Source organism: Oreochromis niloticus, linkage group LG22, assembly GCF_001858045.2.
Source record: "Oreochromis niloticus isolate F11D_XX linkage group LG22, O_niloticus_UMD_NMBU, whole genome shotgun sequence".
NCBI lineage: Eukaryota > Metazoa > Chordata > Actinopteri > Cichliformes > Cichlidae > Oreochromis > Oreochromis niloticus.
The window spans coordinates 18385508-18397754 of NC_031985.2; the positions used below are offsets into that span (position 1 = coordinate 18385508).

General features: G+C 40.6%; 1 protein-coding gene across 1 annotated transcript in view; it reads right to left on the reverse strand.

Annotated features, from left to right (window-relative positions):
- slc45a4a (solute carrier family 45 member 4a) overlaps positions 1-6832 on the reverse strand; it is a 53462-nt gene extending 46630 nt beyond the window's left edge. The window contains exons 1-2 of the mRNA XM_005478433.3: positions 6651-6832; positions 5498-5579 (exon numbers count right to left, since the gene is read on the reverse strand). The gene's annotated coding sequence lies outside the window, so the exon portion shown is untranslated. The remainder of the gene's footprint in view (positions 1-5497; positions 5580-6650) is intronic.
- Positions 6833-12247: the final 5415 nt, after the last annotated feature.

Below are 12247 nucleotides of genomic sequence, written 5' to 3' on the forward strand. Positions count from 1 at the left end.
CTGTTGCCCATGGATATGAAACTATACCGTAATGACTGTAGTAATTTATGTATGTCTATTTCCTCCTAGACACATCAATCAATCCTGATGAAACTTACTACATAAACTGCCTAGGGTACCAGGATTATCAGCATCTGTATAGCTTCTGTGTAGTAGCTGAGCTCAAAACAAATAGCAACGTCCCGTGTATGTCGTTGTTTATGAACAGACATTTTTGACAACCGACTATATACGGTAATATAATGAAGACAAGCAAAATAACACGATAATTAACAGACATGTCTGTGTATTAATACATGAGCAAAGTAAAAAAGGCCTCAGGCCTGGAAAAAACCACCAGCAGGGCAGGTTTTTGCTAGTCAGTTAAACCATGAAAGTCAACCCAAACCAATTCTAATGTACTGCAGAGTACATGAGACATACTAGTATTGACGTTTTTCTTATTTAAAATGAGTCTGGATGTGCAATGAATCGTCTAACCTTTTTTATTTAGGCACACTGAGGTAAAAAATAAATAAATAAATAAATGATTGAATGAGTGTGCTTCAAATGGCAGATTTAAATTGTTTCATTATGTAAACTGTATTCAAAAGGATTAACCACCTACCTTCCTACACCGACGGCCTCATGACAACAACAAACTACATCATGCTGCAACCACTCTGTGGTGAATTACAAATGATCTGGGATCTAATGCGTCTAACAGCAACAGCATCCAAACCTGAGATCATTAGCAGCAAATGAGAAAGGATGCAAAGGTCTGCTATATCAGCTGCTTACTTCGTTCCAGTATTTTTTTTTTTTTTTTTTTTCAAATGCAGCACTGACAACATAATGCTATGATCAAACTTAGTGACTCACAGGTTGCCTGGTCAAAAGAAAAAAAAAAAAAGGCAAATAACTTTAAAATTAGAACATTTTCACAAACATCTTTATAGACACAGATATCAAATGACAAAGTGCAAGCACGCAGACTTGATTAAACCATCTGGACCGTTTCATCCACATGTGTTAAAATGCTACGAGGGATGATGTTTGATCAGAGCACCTTTAAACTGGTGTCACTTTGTGTAATGTCTCAGGTATAAAAAGGTCTAAAAGGACCCCAGATTGAACACTCTTTCTTCTTGTGTTGCAGGAAAATTAGCTCAAAAGTGCCCAAGTGTTTGTGTGCAACCATTAGTTTGAGTGCAGTATTACTAACAGCGTTAATGACATTACTGGCACACAGCCAGTTATCCTCTCTCCTCACCCACCCAGGATACCCGACCGGTCTGTATGAATATTCAGTGACCCTATGAGCACCTTTTTAAAGTGAAAGCTATTCGCTGGGTCCTTCTTAAATATGAACATCTGTAGATTTTGAAGTGTGAACAAGATATTAAAAAATCTGAGATACAGTAGCAGATATATCAATTATTCCTATCTGGTTATTTTCTGTGTTTAAGATACAAAAGAGGGGAGGAAGAAGAGAAGAAGAGGACACCTGCTGCTACTGTGACTCAAACGCAGATGTAGAGTTTGTGCGTTTCACTTCTGTTGCATTAAATTTGGTAAAGTTGCAGTTGTACATTTTCAGGAATGGTTCATTTTATTCTTTTTGGTCTTTAGAGTTTAGCAGATGTTACTGATTGAACCTGAGGCTGTTTTCTTCAAGAGGAAAAGTTAAAAAAAGAGAGAGAGAAAAGCTAAGGGATTAAGAGTGTAACTGTTATGCTGCCTTCTCTTAGTCCCAGATGGCAATTATCCTGTTTGATAAAACATACTCCAAGAGTTAACTGCAAATACTAGTGAGGATGAGGTGTGTGCTTCATCCACGAAGCTCTAAAGGCAGCCAAGATTTACAACCCAAAAGAAGTCCGATGTGCTGCCAGTCATTTCTGGCATCCACTCAGCTTTTTGCTAATTTAATTGGAAAGTTGAGCCTCTTTTAGCTCTCAGACATTTTCTACTCAGGATGAGTCAGTAAAGATGAGGACGGAGATTTAAAAAAAAGACACAAAGACAAGAGACAAATGACTTTAGAAAGACTTTGGAAAGGGAAAGTTTAAATACGCCTTGAGTGCAGATTTTTCATTGAAGAACACAGCTCACTGACGCGGTGTTAAAGTTAACCCTGGGCAGCTGAAAAGCTCTCAATGTGGTGAAGCCAAGTATGTTCAGACTTTGGCCTGCCCCAGAGGAAAAAGAAAATCTGATCTTTCCCATAACTTTCTGTACTTTCTGCAGTTAAACCCAGAAATTGGCCACTAAATTTCACCAGCTTCATCACTTAAAGGCTTAAAATAATCTGAATAAGAATCCAGCCAAGATAATCCAAATCTCCAGGATTTGGTTCATGTGGTGCTGGTTTTGCAGATCTGGATGCTTTTAAACCACATTTGGTGTCTGCCAGGTTTTCGACTGGCCTCTCCTGCTTTGTGGTCACATGACCATATGACCATCTTGTATGGACCACCTTATTAGCGGCTGTGGCTCCGGAGGTAGAGCAAGCTGATCAGAAGGTCAGCGGTCTACTCCCTGCTTCCCCTAGTTTGCACTCATGCAGTGTGTGTGAATGTTAGGTGAAGCTCTTAGGCACAGAAAAAGGTGCTTGTGTGATTGCAAAAATAAAAGTTGTAGTTAGATCCTGAAAAAGAAGCCGAATGGACTTCTTTAAGTTTATGAAGACATTTCAACTCTAATCCAAGACGCTTTTTTTGATGACCACGGCCAAAACACCTTGATCAAACATTAAACTTGCTGGGGCTTTAACCTCGTCTGCTTTTGCATGAACAACAAGGAAACTTGTAAAGCATCACCTCACCCCTGACTTTCCCATGACTCTACTTAATGAGTTCGAAGCGCCACAAGCAGGTTGCGGAACTGGAACGTCTGCTCGAGTTTAAGACGTGTCAAAATAAATACAAAGCTGAAGACGCAAATGAGAGAGTGGAGAGAAAAGAAATGAGTCTGAAAAAAGAAAAGTTTGCATACAAGACAGAGAAGAGGAGGAGCAAGCAAAGTGGAAAGTGCAGAAGACACAAAGTCCTTAGATGACGTTTTGTACTACTTGCAATATCTTCCCACATACGCAGGTACAGGGTGTACCTGTGTGTGTCCTCCAACTCAAAACCGGGGCTAAATACAGTATTGACTTTGATAACAGTCCTCCAAGTTTAGAAAATGAACCAGCCGTGCACGCAGCATTACAGATACTCCACACAAAAACCCGCCGGGCTGCAGATTCCCCTCGATACACATCTGTGAGGTCACCGGCAAATCAAACCATTAAATCTTCTTCATTACAGGCGCCCACCTGAACTCTGAAGAAAACATAGTTAACTGAGGATAAAGTGACTCTAAACAATGCAGTGGCATTTATATATGCACAGCATCTTAGAAAGACTTGTTACAGACGAGGGGGGAGGGAGGTTATCGATGGCTCGGATGCAAGCGAGATGATGAACAAATACACATAAACACACTCTTTTGCCCTGTGATCGTAAGTGGAAAAACATATTAGCTCACTCCTTTCTTTCCCCCGCTCCCCTCTCATGTTTGTGTATGAAAACCTCTCACCAGTAGGAAATGGGTTATCTACACAGGATCAGGACTCGGGATACTGAGCCAGATCTGCTGTTTGTGTGTGAGTGTGTGTGAAATGCAAGGAGGATGAGTGAGAGTCAGGCAGCCAGTATTACTTCAAACTAAATCAGCTGGTGGGTTTGGGACAAAAGGAAGAGCTGCACTTCATTTATACTTAGTTTTTAAACCACTAGGTCACTGACTGTTGCAGAAAAAATTTCATTGTTTTAAAACGATGGCTGACAGCACCGTAAACCCCTGTCTGTACTCAGTAATCAAACACCTTTGGAACACACTCCTTTGCTTTTACAGAAGGGTTGTAGGCTGTTCCTTGTCTTCTCCCTGAGCCATTCAATCTGTTTCCATCTGTTCGTATAGATATTTCGCACATACACAAACACGGGTATCCACATTCTGAAGTTAAACCTCATAAAACACATACTTATTAAATGTCATCCTATTTCTATGTAATGCTATGCAGATTTAGCCCTTCCAAATTATTTCAGCCCTTAATTCAGTTGTAGCTCCATCTGTTTGCCTTAAAGATTTTGTTTTGATACGTTGGTTTTATTGGAAAATGAGAGTTCAGGTTGAGCTGTGATCTCTCTGAAGGAGGAGAGCTTCTTCTTTTCTGCTCACATCAGAACTCGTGCTATGAAAACTAGTAAAACACAGATCTGGAGTCACACTGAGGGTGCTTTTAACCTTTCGACAGCAGCCTCAGGACATCAGTTTGAAAAACCAGACACACAGGTATGTCAGTGTATTTTTTGTTTTTTTTAGAAAGGGTAGTATCTGAGCCAGCTTAAAACACCTAAATAAACCATTTAACCACGAATCCCATCTATTTATTGCAGACACTAGTGTTAACTAATGGTAGCATACTAAAACTGTAGTCCTATTAGCGTGTACAGACACAGTGTTCTGTTCACGAGCGGTGGGCCGAGCAGATCGGTGCAACATCTACAGTAATGCGGAAGAAGTAGCTGAACGGGAAAGCCTACTGGTCGATCTTCATTCCTGTCCTCACCTGTAGTCAACAATCACAAATATAAGGGTTGTCTGGGGCCTCACCCAGACTGAGCTTAGTCATTTGGAAGGGGCTCCGCCTCGTCACAAAGGAACCGACTGACGTGGTTCAAGCATGCCTTAGCATCCTCCCCCAGGGCCAGAGGAGGTGGTACCTCAGCAGGGGAAGGTCTGAGCAGGTCTGGTCAGAGACAATCTCTGCCGTTATCAGAAATTACTAGAGGTCCACATAAACAGCAGTCCCAGGAAGACAGAACTATTATGGATGTTTTGTTTATGGAAATACCCACCAACTATGCATGCAAATATCAAATATCTGCATGTAGGTAGTTACTATATCCTCCTATGTGAAGGTACAGAAGGAGGTTTTGCCAGTGTTTGCTTAAGATCTGAGCAAATGTATCTTTATGTGCATATGGGGAGTGTGTTCATGTGACTGTCTGCACATGACCACTTGGGTCTGGCTATATTCGTGCATCAGGGGTAATAACCTGATGCTGACACAGCAGCAGTTGATAGTCAGCAAACATTTCTTCAAGAGGAAGTCGGTAGCTTTCACTTCAGCTAAACAAGCTAGTCTTTAGCACACAAACTGAAACCTAAACCGCATCGAAACCAGGAGCCTGACATAGATTTTTTAAGGAAGTAACAAACATCACATGAGCGTGCGTCTGTGTGTGCACTGTCAGGTCGACCCAAACCAAAACCAAGATCGCGTCACTCGGAGTGAACCTCCGATTCGGCACAACAGAAACATATTAAACTTAAAACACAACATCTGTTGGCCATTTACGACTCTTTCTTCGGGTCTTTTATATTTTTGTGTGGACCAAACGCCAAAGCGAAACACACGAGATGATCTTTAAAATGCTTTTTGTGTGCAAGTGTATGCAAGACTCACCAAAAGGCCTTGAAAGCTTCATAAATGTCGTTGAGACGTCGTAGTTTGGTCCAAGCTGCAATCTTAAGCCCTGCAGTCGTACCTAAGCATGCAGCATCAAAACAGACACAAATTAATACAGATTACAATCATCTCAGGTCAATGGCACTTAACTCATGGATTATTAAGGTATAACTAACATTATAAGTAATGCTTTTATCAAGGCAATTATTTCTGCGTTAATCAGTCTATTTGTTGTGCTCTCCAAGGATCTAAGATCAAGACACATTCACAGAAACTGCCAGTAAACACAAAAATTAGAAGGAGATACTTTAACACGTGAACCCTATGCAGTCAGGTAGGAAAGCACAGCTGATGTGTTCAAACACACCTACAGCCACTGACGATGAATCAGTGATTACTGTGCAGGACACTCCGCATCCATTACATCAGTTTTTCCCCGGCAAGAGCGAAACACAACAGCTCAGGGTCACGGATGGGCTGAAGCCTATCCCAGCTGTCGGGGGGTACCTCCCGGATAGGTCATCGATTTATAGCAGGTCGGTCAACCATTCACATTCATGGCCAATTTAGAATCACCAATTTACTTAACTAAGATTAATGCCTCTAATCATGCACACGACGGCCAGTGGACTCGAACCCACGACCACTATCCCACAGATTTCTCTCGCTTTAAACCTAATATACCGGTAGATGCTTGATTTCAGTTACCAAATTACACTGGCAAATTACACACACACTCACACACACACACACACACAGCAGTGATGGAGGAAATGAAGATTATTCTAATGCCAGTGTCCTCAACATGTAAATTGTAAACAACCACCGCTGAGCTTCTTCTGCTTCACCTACTTTAAATTTAAACACCACCCACTTGCACCATTTTTTTACACTTTATAATAAGAGAAGCCTAATTATGGATCCTGACCCGTACCCTGCAGATTGCACCCCCCAGCCTCTCTCCTGTTTTTGTTTTTGAAACAGGCCTGCAGAAAACTACAGTAAATGCCTCCTCCTCCTGCTCCCCTCTTTGCAGCAGCAACCTGAGATGCTGTGTATTCCGCCTGGCGGAGCCGACCAGCAGCGGCTATAAAATGTTAAAAATCCGTCCCGTCTCGTCTCTGCTGCTTCCCCCGGGCATCGCGCTCACCTCGCCGTGTCGTGTCAGCCGTTGGCTCCGTGTTTTCGTCCGCTGTGTGGTCGGACAGTCGCTCGGCTCTGCTGCAGCTTTTGTTGCATAGGTTGTCCGCTGCTCCCTCAACTACAGCCAGGGCTTTAAATACGCTTTTAAAGCAGTATCTGTCGGAAGAAGAGACGTAGCGCTAGCTTCGGCCGACGTCACGGCTCATTTGCATAAAGAGGCGGAGTCTTGGCGTTGGTATACAAAGAAGCAGTGAGGCTGATATCTTAAAGGGGAATGCCGTCAAAAATTGTGCACTTCTCACTTAAAGCAGAGATATCGGTGCTTTATTTTGCTTTATTTTTTATATGTTCAGTTTTAGTTAGCTTTTTATTTCTTTCTTTTAATAACTAGTTTAAGTTTCTCGTTACACCGTCTATCATTTCTAAGGTTTTATACACCAAGGTAACATATACAACCTCAAAAGAACAACAACACATGGTATTTTGCACTTTCATTATTTATTTAATGAAAAGCTAAGCCAAAATGTAGAAGCAGTGTGCATAAAATTGAGTGCACCCCATAATTCAGTGGACTGTAATACTGCCTTTAGCAGCAATAACTTGACGTACTCGTTTTCTGTATGACTTTATCAGTCTCTCACATCATTGCGGTGGAAATTTGGCCCACTCTTCTTTACAGCATTACTTCAGTTCATTGAGGTATCTAGGCATTAGTTTATGAACAGTTCTCATAAAGTCCTCCACAGCTTTTCAGTCAGGCTGAGGTCTGGCTTTGACTGGAGCAATGCAACAGCTTCGATCATTGTCCTGTTGCATGCCCCAGTTTCAGTCAAGCTTTAGTTATTAGACAAATGCCCTTACATTTGACTGTAGAATACTTTGGTATAGCAGGGAGTTCTTGATCAACTCAGTGACTGCAAGGTCTGCAGGTCCCGTGCACAGATCACCACCCCTCCACCACCGTGCTTAACAGTTGGTTTTTGCCAATGTGCAGTGTGTGGTTTTCACCAAAAGTGCTGCTGTGCACTCTGAACAGACATCTTCACTATGGTCTCATCTGTCCAAAGGACCTTGTTCCAGAAGTCTAAGCAGCGCTTCCATGTTCATTTCAGAGTGAAGAGGCTTTCTCTTGGTGACCCTTTCAAACAAGCCATTCTTGTTCAGTCTTATTCTAATTGTACTGTCATGAACTTTACCATTAAAAAGGGTAATTGAGGCCTGTAGAGTCTGAGATGTAGCGCCTAGGTTTTTTGAAGTTTATTTGCACGGTCTGACCTGTGGGGGGAATTTGCTGGGATGTCCACACACACACACATACTGCATTTTGGCTTAGTTTAGTTAAATAAGTAATGACACGGTGATTATATGTCCTGCATTTCCACAATTTTAACGCCTGCTAAGGAGGACATCGGTTTAATTATGTCCTGATACTTAAAACCTTAGAACAGAAAGAGGGTGTTTTGTCTTTTTCCAATACTGTGTTTGACCCGTGTTGTAGTTTGTTTGCTGATTAGATTTTTTTTCCTCTTGAAAAAAGCACTTTTAGTCCCGGGGTTTTCAGGGGACAAATTTCCTTAAAAAAGGATCTGATATTACAATGTAATAAATGATGAACTACTGAGACATGCATTGTATTGTTGAATGCAAAAAAACCAAAAAAACCCCAAAACCCATCCTAATATACAGTAACTGCTTTTCTTTTCCTTGTTATGATTTAATCATAACAGAGAGGCATTTTCCCTCCCCAGCTTCCCTCATTTGTGGTTTTTATATTCATTCTTTAAAAAAGAAAAGAAAGACACTGTGGTGCAGTGCTGTAGCTCAGACAGAGCCATTAGCTATATTTTATTCCTTTTCTGTTGCTTGAGATTGTTTTCCAAAAAGAAGTGTCATCATCACATTGCAAAGCTGTAAATCCATCGTTTCACTTTCTGTTGTGCTTAAGTGCTGCAGACCAAGCAGATTTGAAGTTAATTAAATTAGTCATTTGCAGTCAGCTGACTGGGGTTGCAAAAAATTAATATACAATCTTCTTTGAATTAAGCGGGCTGCTTGAATCCTTGACATCTCATCAGTTATGAAAATTGCTGCCAGTTGAATCAATTAGTCAGCTAACCTATGGCTTGTTTACATCACTAACGCTTCATAAAATGCAACATGTAAATGATTGATTAAAACAAAAACAGCTCTAAATGTATCATGGTGTAACTGTAGCTTTAAAAAAGCTGCTTAAATTCTGTTTAAACTTACTTACTTACTAAAACTTACTAAAACAAATACACTGTATTATTTTACAGGCGACTCCATGGGGAGACCCACAACCCCTAACTGTAACTGTAACCATACTTAATCGAAGACATGCATGATTTACACCTAAGAGGGTTAAAAACAAATGGCAGAGTACAAAAACGTGAAGGAATTTTGCTAAAATACTTTCCAGATATTGATTGTTTGCCTCTAAATTTAAAAATCTATAAACATCACTTCCTGTGACTTGCGAGGCTTCACCTGTAACAACCTCTGTTAAAAGTGGGAGAAAGAAAATTATCTTCAAAAATTCTTATCGAAAATGATCTTAATCTAGTGTTAGATTAACAGAGATCTGACTGATGCCAAGGAATCATCAGGAGTGCAGCTCTAAAAATATCGTTGATGTGACATTAATTTATAATCTTCTGTCTTACCCTCGAGCAGGCGTCATGTTTCTTTTATTCTTTAACAGTCTGTCAGAACCTGCATGAGCACACAGCCATAAGCCATCACATGACATTATCTGCAGTAAATCTATGTACAGTTTTCAACAATACGTCAGCATTACAAATCACTGTTGTAGAGTCTGTCCATGTAAAAGAAATGAAGATAAGTCTCAAACTCAAATCCAGTGAAAAAAACTAAACCAATGAGTCAGTACTGTATTTTTTTTTCTGTGAACACATATTTTAAATATTGTACTCATTGTAGTCATTAGTAATAAATGTGTATAAATAGGTCCCAACGGAGGATTTACTATTTACTTCTGTTTGAGTGACGTTTGCAAAAACTAAACTGACTAGTTGTTATAGAAGACGTAAAATCACGTCTCGCTTGAACTCTATGCCCTGCTGTATCTGAAGGCCCCATTTTTAGACTCAAAAATGCTGTTTTTCTAATCTTACTCTGACTTATGTGGTGCTGCATAAACACTGTTTACATGTTAAAGCAATGTAAGTTGTCTGACATGAGAAAATATTGTCCCACCCTCAAAACAGTGTTTTCTTACTGTTTTAAAGTGGACAATGGTCAGCTGGTAGAAAATTCTGCTGAGCATTGAACTGTTGTCGGTTCAAACCACAGACTTGCACTTCAAAGTTGACATTTTTTTTGCAGCTGTCCCATATATACAGAACATGTTGTTCTCCTTGAAACCCACAGCGTGAAGACTAAAGACAAGACAAGGAACTCAAGGAACAGGTTATATTCTTTACAAACAGTCATTTAATATGTTTATGCTGTTAATGTTTTCAATAAGCAAGGTTACTGAAAATGCCTCTTTTCCATGTACAAGGTGCCCAAGCCAAATCTAGAACCGGTTTCACGCATTCCCACTGACAAAACTACAGTTAGCACAAATGTGTTGGGCCCAGCTATGAATTGCTGACTCAGCAGTTATGTTCTTTCCACCGAAATGTGCCCACGTTATCCTGCCTAACGCTGCGTAGCATTCAGTTTTCATTTCCTTTGAAATGCAGGCTGGTTTTCAAAAGGCACAAATGGCTCTGCATCAGCACCGCATCGATGGGGAAACGGGCCAAAGAGAGATCCTATTGCCACTATGTTAGCATCTCTTCATTGGCTCACTATCAAATCCAGAATTGAATTCAAAATCTTTCTCCCTATATGTAAAGCCCTGAAGACCTTAAGCTATCGAAGACCTTACACTATCATATTTGTTATATTATCATGTTATTATAGAGCACTTCGCTCTTAGACTGCATGCTGGCTTGTGTTTCAAAAAGCTTTGAAGAGCCCCTCACCAGTAGACCCAGCTCCCAAGGTGGGTTCAGGAGACAGACGCCCTGCCTTCTCTTAAAATTAGCTTTCAAAATGTCTTTAACCCGGACTTAACCCTCACTGCTGTAACGCTTCTATAGGCTCAGGCTGCTGGGGTACTTCCTCTTTATCACATGCAGTGCATTTGCTGTGTATGCCACATCCACATGCACATTTTCTCTTCTGTATGCTGCAGATGCAGTTTACTGTTTCTCTTTCTCCCCACTCCAGTCAACCGATGTAGGCGGCTGCTCCACCCTCAGCCTAGATCTGCTGGGGCTTTCTTCCTCTTTAAAAGGAGTTTTTCTCCACACTGTTGCCAAGTTCACACTTGTGTAGACTTTTGAATACATAAAATAAGATATCTTGACATTAATCGTGTGTTTTGATGCTGTATAAATTAAACTGGATAGAAGGCAAAAAAAACCGGAACATTAAGGACATGACTCATTATGTTGAAGGATGTTGTTTGGACAACAACTACAGAGATACTGCCTATTTTATATACAACATAGAGTTAAAAGAAGATGAATAAAACATGCATGTGAGCATTAGCTGATACATTCTTAATAAAGGCATGAGAAACTTCTCTATAGCATTATAGCACAGAGTACTGGGCCCTTGTAGTGCAGCACAAACAGTAGTTGTGTTTTCCTTTTCCTGAAAGTAAAAGTTTATGGATTAAAGGAAACTGATTAAAAGCTGCAGGAGGCACAGAAAACAACTTATCATGTACTGCAGCTGAGGCATTAGTGGACCTGCGTGGTGAGAGATTAACAGCTGCTTATGGCTTTATGTTACAAAACAATGTCCAACACACACACACACACACACACACACACAAATACAACTGCACGCAAGTGCATATAGCACAATGTTCTGAGTATTAGAAGGGATTTTCAGAGAAGCCTCGGTGTAAAAACACCTTGGCAAACTCCACAGGGAGGTCATTCACATAACAGCAGCCCTGCAGGGATTCAGTGTTTTGCTCAAGGACACTTGAGGAGGGTGGACCCAGTCTGTTGTAGTTTTGTTACTGCAGGTCTCCCACCCTGCAGCCTAAGCAGGGATTGAACCGGGAGACAAATAGCCTCTTTGTTTTCTGCACAGTTTTACACTGCAGACCTGAAATTATCAGCTGAGTCACCGGTTTCTATTAACCGGAGACTATTCTGTTAATTTTTGGGTAACATTTGCTGGTTGCATTTTTGTCAGTGTGATGAATTTATATTTATTGTAATAAAATAAATTCTACGCTAAGCACAACAGCTTAAATAGGTGGTTAGACTCAGAGGGCTCTTGAAAATTAAAATGCCATTTACACTGATTTTAAACGTTTTATAAGTAATTATTAGTCCACAGGGGAAAAAAGCAGGTTATGTGTGTCTGAACTGTTAAAGTTGCTAACTCTAAATTATGAACCTCCACTTCATCAAGCCTCAGGCTTTACCCAGTATGAACTTGGTATCAAATTGCGCCCTCTTCTGACGAACTCTAGAAAGTGCAAAATAAACAGTTTTGCAAACAGTATGCAGGTCGAGATTTGCGCAGTAACAAATCATTACACTGGTTAGA